Here is a 15958-nt window from a genome sequence, read left to right on the forward strand (position 1 = left end):
TACCTATATGTTACTATATACCTATATTTCAATTGTTGGAAATAAACTACTATGGAAGAAAGCTCAGAAAAATTAAATAAAGAAAAATACTACAGAAATAATAAATAAAATTATTCCTCATCGAAATCCTATTGTTATAGGAATAGTATGATGTCCTTGAAAAGTTCCTTCTCGAGAAATATCTCATCTCATTGATATATAGTTAATATAGTAACATTAAGTAAGTAGATGAAAAAAAAACGAATTTAGTACTATACCATTTAATTCTAGAGTTTGTATCCTTTGGCAGATACGTGTATTTCGACCTCAACTATAAGGCCGTCTTCAGTGTCGTGTACTAGACTCGACTCGAGTCTAGTGTAACAGTGAAGTGATAACATAAATGAGACGTATTGTTCAAAATTTTGGAAATGCATAGTATTAATACAATTTCTCCAAATGAATTGTTTATTCCATTTTCTCTAATTGACAACCGTTGAGTATAAAAAATAGGGAATAATAATAATAGCTCTGAAAATATGGGACATTTTGATGATTCAAGTGAAAAGCGGGACATTCCCACTTTTTGGCGCGAAACAAATGGTCAAAATACGGGACGTCTGGTCATTTTATTCCAAACATCCCTTGAAATAACATTCGACGAATCACTGAAGATCTCCTAGTTAGTTTGCCAGGAGAAACCTAACGAAATTACTAGCTCAATTTTCCTCCAATAAATCTGAGAAGAAATTTATGAAGAACCTATAAAATAGTCGCGTAATAGTCTCTGATGGTTTCTCTGGATCCTCTAAAATTTGGCATCAGGATTCAATGCAAGCAGATTGCTACAATTGTTGGATTCTCTTTATTTTAGGTGTAAATACGCAATGTGAAGCCGTATCAAGCTTTTAAGTGGAGGATCGAACCCCGTTATTTTTTCATAATCCTTAAACATTACACTCAAAATAATCCAAACGTCATTGTTACGTGAAAACATACGTGGTTTTTTTCCATCGCACTTTTCACGTAGCTCTTACGTTAATCATAGGTAGCCCAGAATGAACGCATGAACTTTTGAACTTCGTCCATTCCACCGGCGCTACATGTAAGAGCTACGTGGATTTTCCGGTAGCCTTTACGTAGCGTTTCAATAGGACCTAGATGGTTTTGCATTAAATTAAATAGAAAATAGACCAACCTTATCTCTAATAGGCTTTGGAAGAAAACTAATTCCCAATTAGAAAATGTGAACAAATCTAAATGATTGTGATATTTTTATATTCAATCTGAGCATTGTGAATCTTGTTTCCCAAATGTTGTGAGTATGTTCTGTTTTGTTGCAGCCTTCGCGTGCTATAATTGGTAGAGGTTATAAATCAGGTGTAAAATATGAAGTATGTTACAAATTGTTTGCAACGAAATATAATAAAATCACTGCAGCACGCAACACTGCCACATCATCATGAAAATCATTAAGATTGTTGCCGTCAGAGCAACTCTACACATGCCAAAACTGCACGAAAACTCTCGCACTCTCGAAAAAGAGAATCGAACATTTACGACGACTAAGCTCACGAACTTGTACGTTGCTGATCATTCGTTTTCTGCTGGCTTAAAAAGTGGACGTACGGGAGGTGCATGACTAGCGAAGCTAGTGCACAGATTGAGTGTGAAAAAATCAAATCTCGGCTCAAAGAAAAATCATCAGGTAATTCGTCACGACGTAGTCCAGAATTGGACGTAGTGCTAAAATCACCATTTATGCTAGCAGGTGTCCGACGACTCCGATTCGACCATCAATCGGAAAGACACGCTCAACCCGCATGGAAAACGGTGAAACGACGCTCACCAGTATTCCAAAAGGTAAAATGGCGTCATATTACAAAGAAACCTAGACGATAATGTCCTTTCACCAACAGAACCCGTCCACACGCACTCGTTGTAGTGCTAGCCAACACTTCGATTTGCAACCGAACGACGTTCATCTAAGGTAATGGCAGCATATTTCCTCATATAGGACTTCTAACTATAGCGTTTAAATTCAGCCAGCAGAAACAAATGCCAAATTAACTTGGACAGATCGGCAAACCGGTTGGAAATTACCAGGGTTCGCATCACTGAGACGAGAAAATCGAAAGGCTCTCTACGGAGGTAATTTCAACAAAAAATTCCAATTGGAATGTGATTATAATTCCTGTTTTGTCAAACAGGGCCTTTTGTTCGGATTCTTCAAGTGTGATCGCCATCGACTACGAAGAGTGTGGGAGAGCAACAAGCACGCACCAACACCATTAGCGCCATCGAGTCGCACGGCGGTCACCGAGTCACACACACGAACATCCAAGTCAAAGTTCTCGACGAGCGTGCAATCTCGAGCCGCAAGATAACGACGCAGCTACGGGAGCGGGAGAAGCAACAGGGTGTGACTGTGTTTAGAACATCAGCGTGATCACACGCAAGTGAAGGGAGTGATCGGTGTTGAAGAGCGAGAGAAACGTTTGAGTGTGCGTCGAACAGTACAAGTGGCCGGAGAGCGATCAGCGTAGTGAAGACCGACAGGACCGTCGGTGTGTCGGCGTGCATCCCCGGTTGCAAGTGGTATCAGGTGAATGCATCGCATAGTGAGGTCGGCTTGCAGTTAGTGGCAGTGTGTGAGTGCATGTGCAGTTGAATCTGCTCGAATAGTGACCGCTCGAGAAAAGCGCGTTCTGAAAACCAGTTGAGAAGAGAGAAGAAGAATATCATCATCATCGCATCGATGCGGGGCCCCGGCAGGTGCATCATCATCAACAGCATCGGTGCAGCAACGTCAGCATGTGAGAAAGGCACAGGTGTAGTACCTGATATATAAGGTAGGACAGTATATGAGACCTATTGAGCATAAATAGATTGTGATGATGAGAATGAATATGCTTATGCTTGTTTACTTTATTGTTTATGGCCACCTATTGGCTGAGCGAGAATTTCAAATCCTTTAAGAGCGCCATAGCCGGGCAGGGACTTTCAAATGTTACAAATCTCAATCACCCAATTGTGTTGGACCGTGAACATGAGTTGATTTATGCGAGTTGAGCATTTGGTGGGAAAATCATTTATTATTGAGCCCCAAACAATAAAGTTAGTAATAAGTAATGCAGGGATTCTTCGGTATTCAAAGCATATTTACCTTAAAATCAATCTAACACAGGGTTTAAAGTTCAGCAGCTTCTGAAGTTCTACAAAAATCAAGCGGGCGCCATCTTAGGATTTGCGCTCAACACCGAATGTACGTACAATATGCAGATGTCAAAATGAACTTAGGCACCTACGTGAATTTCATGTAAGTGCGATAGGTAACCTCAGTAACAATTACCGATTCACTCTTTGATGGTTATGAATGGCTTAGTGATCTTTATCTTAGTCAGGTGAAGTGAAGGCAAAATGAATTTGGAATGATCTACGTGATTTTTCACGTAGCAATGACGTTTGGATTTTTTTGAGTGTAGAGAAGATCCTCACGGGCGTAGCTAGTGGAAAAGCACCAATTTTAGACTCATTCATACGATTTTGATCTACTTTGTATAAAAATCCGAAAATTGGCACAGATTTCTTGTAGGTCAAAAATTAGTGCTTTTCCCCTACTTAGTAAATGCAAAAAGCACCCGAAAGCGAAGGCTTGCCATCTTTTACTTTTCCTCCTGCTTGGAATAAACCAGTCTCAGGTGGCGCTTGCCGCAGTAGTGATGATCTTCGTGGGCGGCAATGAAGACTCCGGCACAGCAGGTCTCGATGGTGCACTCACGACGCAGACGGTGGATCTAGCCGTTTTCGTCGACCTTGTAGTACTTGAGGACGACGCGTTTGACCTTCTTCCTGCAGTGCTTGATCTTGTGGTGGAGGTGGAGAAGAACTTCCTGCGCTTCTTGACACCACCGCGGAGGCGCAGCACTTAGTGGAGGGTGGACTCCTTCTGGAGGTTGTGTTGTATGTTCGGTCAATCGTTAGAAAATACATTTCGCCGAAAATGGTTTTGTCTCTGTATCCATGCAAGATACCTTACTTCGGAAGTAGGGTGCATCCGGATGCGAATCGAAAGCAACTTTCGAAGTTTGGTTTCTCGCATAGATTCTGAGAAAAATGCAACATTGACGAGACTGATTCTAACTTTATACCGCGCCGACAACAGTCGGACACGGTGCGGCCACTTTCAAGCTCTGCATGCCGGCTAAATTCAAACGCTGCTGCTGATCTGGCAGGATTCCATCCTTGTCCTGGATTTTGACCTTGGCATGTCTTGCTTCACCAGGAACGAGTTGGGTCGATTTCGACCTGTAATTGAAACAAATTGGAATAATTATTAGTGAATTTAATAAAGAAAGTCCATAAAATACTTACATTTTTCCGTCATTTAAAATAAAAACGAGAAAAAGAAAATAAAACAATAACAAAACATATTTGAAGTTTGACAACGAACCGTCAAAAAAATAAACGTCAAAGAGACAACTCAAAGTGCACTGAAATAAAACTACACTGAAAATGTTTTTACTGGGTACCCGACTGGTCCCCCAAATTTAAAGGCGTTTCTTCGACAGTCCAAGGTCTTACTCTTTAAGTCTATGGTTCTACCGCAGGCTTCGAAATCATTCTATCATTGAAGCAAACAATTCAATCATAGTATGCTTGAAAGAAACAACGGTATGGAAAATAGCAAAAAACAGCAATCATCAAGACGGTATCCAAGGTATCATTGAAGCCTACTGATGATTTACCAGTACAAATCAGTGATGTGACAGCTGCGGTAGCTTTTCGTTGGACCGTAAAACGGAAATTTTTTCTGAAATTGCAATATATGGGCGAACAGTTCGTTCATACAGAACCTCGAACAGTTCGCGCGTATATCGAACGATTTTTTTTGAGCGAACGTTCGTGCATTGCACGCACTGTGTAATCAAAGCTTTAGTCATTAATCCTCGAGACGCCAAATACAAAAAACGAATCACTTAAAGCTCTCCACTGTGTTTCAATACTACAGGAGAAGCTTCCTAACTTCTTGGAAGGTACTTCTCAATTTCTCGGAAGAAAATTTCTGAGCTTGCTGAGATTCTGAGCGATTTTTTTTCTAGATGTTTTTCTAGTTTCTGGAAGAAGCTTCATAAGCTTCTGGGTAAAGGTTTGCCAAGCTTCTGAGGAGAAGGTTCTGAAGTCTTTGAGAAAATTGTTCTATGAAGGAATGCATCCTCACACAGAGGCATATTTAGAGCAAAACAGAACAGGTGTATATTAAGAGGCAAATCGGAACGGTGCAACACACAAATTAAGCAAAGTACTTAAGGGGGCAGGATCCGTCATTGATTTCGGAATTTTCAAAAGCAGTTTTTTCGTTCAAAATCAAGAAAATTTACAGGAAAATGTGATCACTGTATTTTGTTTTCCAACCGAAACACAGTCAACACATTTTCATCGAATAATTTGTAGTTTTGAACAGAAAAACTGCTTTTCAAGTTTCGATGATGACGATGATTACGATGACGGAGCGTTGATCGTTAACCAGACAAAGACATAATTAAGGAGAAAAAAGAAGACAAATATATTCGAAGAAAGTAAATTGATAAAAGTAAAGACGTACTAATAATACTAAGAAAAATGTAAATGGAGATATAAAAGAAATGAAGATAAATAGATATATGAAATACTCAGATATAAAAAAACTAACCAAGAGAAAGGGAGAAAACAAAAAAAAACGAACGACAATTTAAACAAAATAAATAAAAACAGGTAGTATGTATTATGTTAACATGAACTTAGTGATATACAGAGACGATAAAAGACGGGAACAGCCAATGGGATGCCTTCAAATTGTTCCATATTTCACGTCTGACTCTCTGTGCCAGAAAACCTCCTGTATTGAACGAGGTAAGGCAATAATGGGATCAACAGTAACCACTTGCCTTGATAGACCAAGCACGACATGAGACCAACCTATGCATGGCTCGTTCGATGATGAATGAATCATAAACATAGCCTCGGTGCGCATATCCAGCAGAAGAATGGCAGCAAATGCGGGCAAAACGGAACACCTAGGTGTAGGAAAGGCATCCTACTTTGCGATGAGAACAAATAGCGTTGGAAGAGAACTCAGATCGGTATGCAGTTCGTTTGGAAGTAAGAAGGTATTTTGCATTGTTTTCTAGCTTCTAGGAAGAAGCTTCCTTGCTTCCAGAAAGAAATTTTCTAGATTCTTGAAGCAAGCTTTTGAAATGATCTTAAAGTAAACTACTTATTCTTTTTTGAATGATCCGAGTCCGTTATTGATTCTCTAACGAGGAAGTTTCCCTCAGTTTTTGTTTTTTTTTCGGCCAGGAATAAAAATGCTACGTTTCGACCCGTGGTCTGGGCCTTCTTGAGGGAAGTATTAGGATTACGATGATGGTTTCTTGACCATAAGCGAATGAAACTACAGGAAGACTCACTTCAAGCTTCATACCGTCCTGCTCGTTGATAAATGGCTCAAACCACAGTCTATTCTTCCGCAGCCAGTTCCCATCCAAGCTGACACAACCTTCCAGAAGATTCAACAAACATAATTACAAACAATTTCATTCGGTCGTTTGCTGGCTCTGCTGTGGTTCCCTCGCGGGGCCAACGATTTTCCCATTCTGTTCTGTCTGTCTGTCTGTTTTCAAAACAGTCCCCCCTCCCCATTTGTATCTGCTGCGTTTGCAGGGGTGGAAGCGGGTTACTTTAAAACTAACTCTTAAAACCAAGTCAATAAAAACAATCTGTTTCTAATGAAAAATTTCTAAAATATCTTGATTTTAACTAAAATTGTTTCCGCAGTTGCTTTGTGCAAAACTATAATGACTTCAAAGAAATCTTCAGAGACTTACTCGATATTCTACATGTTTTTCTCAGAAAATTCTTCTCTATTTGCACGAGCGAAAACAAAAAGATCAATTCATGACAAATCAATACAATACGTTTTAAAGATGTGATTCCTATTTAACACTTAATTATATCACTTGATTCTACTTCTGATTTCAAAAAATATATTTAAATATATTTTCTATAGCATTTTTCAGGGATCTTTTTGAGAATTCCTCAACAAAAGGGGGATAAATCTTGAAGTGATTTCGTAGATTGACCTTCATCCAGCCAACATACTTTTCACATGCAAAAAAACACACTAAAATGTGCATAACTTTTTTGTTTCTCGATGGTTTTTGTTAAAATTTTCAGAACTTTCCGAGAAACTCTTCTAATTTATGGTCCAGGAAACTTAGGAATATGGTCGACGTGGTTCCGGAGTTATTCCGGATTGTCTTGGGGTACCAAAACTGGTCCATTCAACGGATATCTCAAAACCCAGATAAGCTAGAAGGTTGGTGTCTTCGTCAATGTTGTTCAGAAGACTAAGGGCTATCCGTCAGTAACAATCTTAATTGGGAATTTATCCGCTAGGTGGCGCCAGTTACAAATTTTCTTCAATCTTCTATATCTCAAGATCCTGATGAGCTAGAAGGTTGGTGTCTTTGGCAAAGTTGTTCATCAGACTAAGGGCTATCTGGTAATAATAAAATTAGTTGAGAATTTTCTATTGAGAGTTCGACTGTATTTTCAATGATTGATGAAATATCGGCAACGCAGTCTTTTTTGTTAAAAACGAGTTTAATTATTTAACCCGACGTTTCGACGTCTTCTTCAGGGGAAAAATGATACATTCGTTTTGTGTCTAGGGTTATGGCTAACTTTAACTGTCAAGTGCACTAATTTTTGGTACATGACTCAATTGAAATGAAGTTTAGGGTATTTAAAGCTATTTTTCGAAACAATTTGCGCGCTTTATCTGTAGAATTATTAGTTGGACCTTCACTGTTATTTGTTCCATAAATTAAAAGAGTTTTTCGGTAAGTTCTGAAAAGTTCAACAAAATCCATAGAGAAACAAAAAAGTTATGCACATTTTAAGGTATTTTTTGCATGTGAAAAGTATGTTGGCCGGATGAAGGTTAAGTTCTTGAAAAAAATCTCTGAAGGAATCCCAAAGAATTGTCCAGAGCAAATTGTGCATGAATTTTAATATGAAATTTTTATGCAATACATAGAGTAATTTCCATTAGAACAATCCAGTATAAAATTCTCAAAAAAAAGTTCAGTTAATTACTAAAAAAGTGAGCTGCTTAAACCAGAACATGCCCTTCTATCTGAAATTTTGATTGCTTGGGTAAGAAGTTCCTGGTTGAATTTTTCATATTACTCACATAAAATTGAGTTTAGTGTAAAATCTCTAAGATATTCAGGAACAGATTTTAAAAAATGTCTACATGTTTCTCTAAAAATAATGAATGAAAGAAATTCTTTGGAAAAAAATTTGCAAAAGAATTCATCTTAAAAAAACTACATGAAGGAATGCCTATAGTTTCCCGGTAAGTTCTTTGCTAAAACTCTAGAAACAAACAATGAAGAAATTCCTTATGTTTTGAAATTTTTTTTGCAGGAATCCAAAGATCCATTCAACTCCTGGATGAATTCATTTTATGATGACTTGCCAGGTATTTGGTACAAAACTTTCGAATTCCATAAATAGCAAATTTTTCTCAATACAGTCCGCAAAATGACTGTTGATAAAATCTTTGAAAGATTTCTGATAAAATCTAGAAAAATCTTGGGCAGAAGCTTGGTTTTCACTTGGACTTTAAGAAAGATTTTTAATTGGACTTTAATTTTTGAAAAATTACAATAAAACCTTTGTATCAATTAGTTGATTTTTGATTATTTATCTTTTCGAATCCTTTGATTCCAGTGTGGATCCTGATATTCTAGTGTGGATTGTGGGACTTATATATGGACCCTGGGATTATAGAATGGATTGCAGAACTTCAGTGTCGATCCTGCGATTCCAGTGTAGATCCTAAAATTCTATTGTGGATCTTGGGTCTCCGATGTGGATCCTGGTATTTTAGTGTGGACCCTTTGGGTTTCCAGTGAGGATCCTGGGATTCCAGTACAGATCATTTGATTTCTGTGTGGATCCTAGTTTTGTAAGATTTCACTGTGGACCCTGGGAATGTCACAGAATTTCAGTGTAGATCTTGGGATTCCATTGTAGATCCCATATTGTGGATCCTAGAATTCTGTTGTGGATCCGGGGTCTTCTATGTGAATTTTTTGATTCCATTCTTAGGATTGCAATTTTAGTATGGGTCGTGGTATTTCATAGTGGTTCCTTTGATTCCAGTGTGAATCTTGAGATAGTAATGTAGATCGTAATATTCCAGTGTGGATCCTGGGATTGTAATGTGGATCGTTGTAATGTGGAATGGTAGTGTGGAACTTAGGATGCCAATGTGGATTCTAGGGTTCTAGTGCAAATCCCAGAACTCCTGGTATTTTAGCGTGATTCCCTTGATGACAGTGTTGATCCTGCGATTGCAGTATGAATCGTAGAATTTCAGTGAAGGTAGATCGCAGAATTTCGATGTGGATCTTGGGTTACCAGTGTTGATCCCCGAACTCCCGCGTGGATTCTGGTATTTTAGCGTGGATCCCTTTATTCCAGTCAATATCCTGGGATTGTAGTGTAGATCGTAGGATTTCAGAATGGATACTGGGACTATAATGTGGATCGTAAGGTGACAGTGTAAATCTTGGTATTCCAGTGTAGATCATAATATTCCAGTGTGAATCTGGGGTTCTGCGTGTAGATCCTGGGATTACAGTGTAATCCTTTATTCCAGCCTGGATCCTGGTGTTTCAGTGTCGATCCTTTTGTAACAGTGTAAATCTTAGATGTACGGAATTGATCTTGTAATATCAGTGTGGATCTTTGGATTACGTTGGATTTCGATGTGGATCCTACGATTGTAATGTGAAACGCGTTGTTTCAATGGATTTCTCAGAGATTCTTGGTTTCCAGTAAGAATTTTTAGATTACCGTGGCGATCCTGGTATTCCGGTGTGAATTCTGGAGTTTAATATGGACCCTGGGATTCCAGCGTGGATGCTGGGATTTCAATCTAGATCTTTGGATTCTTGTGTGGTAACTGATATTGAATCATACAGAGAGACAAATTGACGTAAGCACGAATTAAAACAAAACCATACTGGCGTAATTGATCAAAACGGCGTATGATTTTGTCATCAAGCTTTTGTGGGAAAATAACAGGAAATTCGAATGTTTGAATGTAAGCTCTTTTCATGCAAAGTTCAAACGATGTACACGACGAAAAAACTGTTTAAAAAGTGTTTATTTAAAATTTGTTTTAGAAATGACATTCTTACATGCTTACGTCGATTTGGTGAAGTAATTGGGGATTACAGTATGGCCCATAAAAAAATGCGAAAATCGTCATATCATGCTTAATGGCAGTTATTATATGAAAAATGAAAACTAAACAAAATTGTTATTTATCATTTGTATTGTTTACTCTGTTAAGACCCTATTTTTCGATTTGAATATGATTTTTATCTGTTACTTTCTCATTACTAGAGAGGAATTGGAAGCTCACCTTCAAATTTAATCATACAGGCATCAAGTTCAATAACTTTGTTATGGAAGCTTTTAAAACGTCAACGATGGTGCGAACTTCTACTTAGGCCTTATGATAAATATACGCCCATGTCAAATAGTAGAATGGATTTACACCTGATGTACTGGAGACTTTAACATTTTTTGGTAAAAACGTCTAATTTTTGAGAGCTTCATATAAGTGTGATAAGCGGCTCTGTTTGGCTGCAAACTTATCAGCCGGTATTGATCTAAGTTGTATCTAACCAATGGAACACAGTATTTTCTCAAAAAACTCCTATAGGTCTCGGGGACGGACCTGGTGTAGTGGTTAGAACACACGCCTCTCACGCCGAGGACCTGGGATCGAATCCCATCCCCGAGATAGTCACTAAACAATATCTGTGACGACTTCCTTCGGAAGGCAAGTAAAGCCGTTGGTCTCGAGATGAACTAGCTCAGAGCTAAAAATCTCGTTAATAAAGATAGAAAAAAAAATCCTATAGGTCTCTGTATATGGTTTTTATTAAGCTACAACATAAAATAAAGGCACATAAAACCCATAGGATCCGAATGCTTCCTAAACTATGACCTTGGCCAAATATTTTATTGTGACCATGAAAAACACATTCTCCAAGACTTATTCCATCCGCTGATACCTAGAAATCTAACATTTTTAACAATTAAGTATGATTTTCGAAGGTGGAAAGTTCATCACCAGAGTATACGACGATCAAACAGTTTTTCTGACTTTTAAAGAACAAAACCTTCCTACACTTTTTCTTTAGTACATTAATTAGGTTAGTTTAAAAAAATATAACAAAATTGTGCCTATATGACAAAGAACCTTAGATTATATTACTTTAATCAGATGTTACATTCACTAATGAAAACAATAAAAATAATGCTTGTGTATTAAAAATTCACGTTCAAACAATTTTCGCATTTTTTTTATGGGCCATACTGTATATTACTCCTTTAATTGCTTGGATCTCTGGGCCGTTTCCATACAAATCCATTGCCATCTCATGTCATCTCATATTTATGAGTTCGTGGTAGTAATTTTACTATTCTTTTTCAAAAAATTGCATTTATAGACGAACTTTTGAAAAGGGCATATACTGAGAAAGTAATTTTTGCTAGTACAGGCCACTTGGGTGATTAATATGGATATGGATCAAATGATATGGATCATTTCGCGATGTTCAATTATCCTGTGAAGTAATCTTTAGCAGTTTTTGAAGGAATGACTTTGAAAAAATATTGAATAAAGTTTAAAAGCTCTCAATTTGAAAAGAAAAAATGCAAATATTCTTCACACCTTACAGTGCCCTTGGAAATAAGTTTTCGTCAGAGACAGTTTGACATAAAATATTATGAGATAAGTGATATCTCTTTAAAAAATCAATTATATTTTGTTCTGTGTTCAATGTTCGATCTGTATAAAATATTACAATTATGCAGTATGTTTCTTTCAACGTATACCTTGTGTTTGCATTGAAGATTTTATTTTTCTTAAAAACTCTAACTTTATCATACTGTATCAACGGAACTACAAAAGTTCTTGCTCTGATATTCCAGGAAAATTGTAACAGATGTGTTTACTATGCAATGGTGTACAAAAATACCTCATCAGAACAAGTCATTTTTCGATTATTGGTTACCTGATGGCCCATAGTGGATCTTATTTATGTGAAATACGAAAAAAAATACATATTGTATTTTTCCACACTCAACTTATTACAGAATTTGAAAATACTTTTCCGATAGTTACACGGAAAACAAAATATGTTTTAGAACAAATGAAATGTTTTCAAAAGTATTGTAAAAATAATTACAAATTATGTAATCTAGCTGAAAAAAAAATGAATGGGAAATTCGAGACAAAAAAAGAACTGGAAAAACCAAATACCCAAATTCATAAATACGCTTGTAAAAATAAATCATTGTAAAAATGAATCTATGACATTTGGTCGAAAGACATTTGGTCGAATGACATTTAGTCGAATGACGTTTGGTCGAAAATACATTTGGTCGAACGGACATTTCGTCGAATGGACATTTGGTCGAAAATGTTTATTTGCAACAGAAAGCATATGATATTTGGTCGAACCAACATTTCGTGGAAAGGATAGTGGACAAATCTAAAAATTATGAAAACAAAGTTTTACGTTTAATCTGACTATCGCCGAGAGTAGCATTTTGTCTCTAATACAAGAGTGATTGAATAATTGAAAGATACTCAGCCATTTTACCAACAATGTATGCACGACTTCTAAAGTTTTGTTATTCAATTCGATGAACGCTCTCCCGGCATATTGATCAACCTCTCGCGTTTTTGGCGTTTCATGATGCTTTTCCGTTCAGGATATTCTGATGTTCTGCGATTCGAGATAGTAAGCATTTTTTGACGCCTCATTCAACTCGTCTTCCCTTTCCTGATACAAAGAATTAGCATAATTTTCATTTTTAACAATTCAAAGCTTCTACTGAAAACTCTGTTATTCACCAGAGGTCATCAACATTGTCAGCAAAGCCATATATTTTCTTGAGGAATGTTATTAAGCTGGAAGTCACAATAAGCCAATTGGTCATAAGTAGAGTTACCGACACCTAACATTCACTTCGTCATATAGGTTTTCTTAAAAGCAATTTTTTCCTGCTTTTAATTCTGATTTTCGCATTCAAAAATCTTATCCACGTCCGTAAGCTTCAAGACCCAAAAATCAAAGAATGATCCCGACCACACTCCCCGAAGGCTTCCGTGCTGATAAAGATCAGCAGTTTATTACGAAGAACGATGACATTTCAAAAGAATGATAAATAATAACAACATTATGTTTACATCATTGAGTAATAAAATAACTTGTGGAGCAGTTTTTCAAAGAACGATGTTATTTGCAAAGAATAATAAATTAACTAGAGCTAAATATAGCAATCAATCTACTAAAAACTACTTTAAAAAGGTTCATTTGAACAATCGACAAAATCCTAGATTTTGGCATAACTTCAAATTATAAATAAAAAGATGTATGAAATATAAAAATAAGACTACATAAAATGTCACATTTTTATTCAACAAAGTTAATGATCCAGATTATTAAAAAGATTCCGTTATCTTACAAACTTTCAAAAAATCAGAAAATAATGATCAATTTTACCAAATGATCTTTCAATAGACCATTTGATAATGAGCTTTCAACCAAATTTCCGTTCAACTACCAATATAAATGTTCCAAAGAAATTCGACCAAATGTCCATTCGACCAAATGTCCTTTCGACCAAATATACTTTCGACCAAATGTCATTCGACCAAACGTCATTCGACCAAACGTCATTCGACCAAACGTCATTCGACCAAATGTCATTCGACGAAATGTCCTAAAGCCGTAAAAATGTGCTTAAATTGATTTGGATAGCAAAATAATATATTTAGATTGAAACTAAAACCGGAAAATAAGTCCGGAATTTTCCCAGCAATTCAAGGGATCCTACACAAACCTGAAAACATCCGTGGAAAAAATCCTAGATATATTCTTTGACAACTTTCGGGAAAAAAAATGCTCGGAGAACCCCTGGATGACTTGCGGAAAGAATCTTAGCTGGAGATTCTTGAGAAATTTTTGAAGATAACTTTAAATAAATTCCTGGTTCAAATCTTTAAGAAATTCTGGACGACAATTTCGAAAAAAATCCTAAGAAATTAGTGGACAAATTGGTGGTAGGTCATTTGGCATAAAGTCGTTTGGCATAAAGTCGTTTGGCATAATGGTCGTTTGGCATAATGGTCGTTTGGCATAATGAGTCTGAAACCAAGAATTTCTCAATTTTTCGTTTTTACGTTTCTATTGAATCTTTCTGATTACATCAGGCTTGTTTTGAAGTCAATTGAAACAAAATGACACCATATTCAACAATCATTCGCTCTTGAATAAATTTAAGCATATTATGAAAGTTATTGCCAATAGTATTTTATTACTTATCCAGAAATAACCCTTCTTTCAAATATTATTTCTTCTTTTTTGTTTCGCTATTGGAACATGTTTTTGCACTGAAGATTTTTATATATTTAGCACAAATTTACCCTTCCTTTAATTGTTCTTTTTTTTTTCTAAATATGATGTAACCATAATTATAGGTATGAAAACTGTTGATTTAAAATTTCAATAAATGTCTCCTTCTTCTATGCATAGGCTGTTCTTTGAAGCTATATTTTTAAAGTATTTTTTTTTTGTTTCTAACTGACAAAAGGGCGGCAATCGATTAGATTGATCTGCTCAAATTATCAGCGAAAAGAGAAATCGATTACTGCAGTTACTTCGGTGGATTGTGCTACTTTCCCCCGAATGTCGATTCCTCGAATGTCGTTTCCCCGAACGCCAGTTCCCCGATCTTTTAAAGATGTGTTGTTCATTTGAGCTATGCTGAAACAACAACATTTTAAACGAAAAATAATCTGCTCTCGTATATAGGCTATTTTTGCATTAAGTCGCATTGATAGATCTTTGGTTTAGAGCTTTTGATATTTTGCAAAAAAATCCATTCTTTTATCAAGTAATTTTCATGGAATGTTACGTCCAAACTGGGACAGAGCTTGTTCTGCAGCGAAATATTCTATGAGCGTTCCCTTGATGAACAACTGCGAACTTTCTTTGCCAATTTACTGTTCTCAAATATGTATATCGCAACAAGCACAAAGATACTCAATGTTCTGAGATGAAGAGACCCGTCACGAGTTTTAATTAGTAATGCTCTCTAATGTCACAACAATATTTTAAATTCTTACTGTGGAAAATCTCTAAACGAACAACACGCTTGTTCAGAACCTACCAAAATTTTTTGCTATGGGCTCGGTTGTGTGAGTTCTCGGTGAAAGCTAGAAAAATGCCGATATTTATTTTAAGTCAATCATTATGCCAAACGGCCGTTATGCCAAACGACCATTATGCCAAACGACTTTATGCCAAACGGGGTACAATCGACAAATTACTGCTCAAATTCTTGAAGATATGTTAAACGAAAATCTTCGACGGCATCCTCCCAAAATCAATGGAAGAAACACTTGATGCGTTGATGGCTCCGAACTACCTTGAAAAATTTGGGAAAGAGAGGAACTTCACTTTCCAGCTTTCCATAGAAGCTCTTGGAGTCTCGTTAGTAATTTCTCGAGTAATTTTGAGAAAAAATCCAGGTTGAATTTTTAACGGTATCATGAACAACATTCTTTGATGAATTCCTTAGGATATCCGTGACTAAATGAACTCCTCAAGCAATCTTCATTAGGGTGCGGCTTGTTTTATCAAAAGTTCTCAAAACCAAAAATTCGTGTACTCTTCTGAATTTATATCACTGAAAATGAGAAACCTCAAAGGTTGAGATAAAAATATTAAGATTAAGAGGTAGCGCAAGTGACTTGTAGAAGCATTTTCAAGTTATTAAAAAAAATTACGTTCAATGAAGACTTTATTCAAAATAAAATTTGTGAAAAGTTTTCGGA

The 15958-nt window shown here is 36.5% G+C and overlaps 1 protein-coding gene and 1 long non-coding RNA gene across 6 annotated transcripts in view; both read left to right on the plus strand.

Annotated features, from left to right (window-relative positions):
• LOC5564255 (rhophilin-2) overlaps positions 1 to 15958 on the plus strand; it is a 351938-nt gene that overhangs the window by 153079 nt on the left and 182901 nt on the right. The window lies entirely within an intron of this gene.
• On the plus strand, positions 1383 to 3152 carry LOC110674753. Its single transcript, XR_002499162.1, has 3 exons — positions 1383 to 1842; positions 1899 to 1969; positions 2025 to 3152. It is a non-coding gene; the product is annotated as an uncharacterized LOC110674753 (long non-coding RNA).

This window comes from Aedes aegypti, chromosome 1 (genome assembly GCF_002204515.2).
Source record: "Aedes aegypti strain LVP_AGWG chromosome 1, AaegL5.0 Primary Assembly, whole genome shotgun sequence".
Taxonomy (NCBI): domain Eukaryota; kingdom Metazoa; phylum Arthropoda; class Insecta; order Diptera; family Culicidae; genus Aedes; species Aedes aegypti.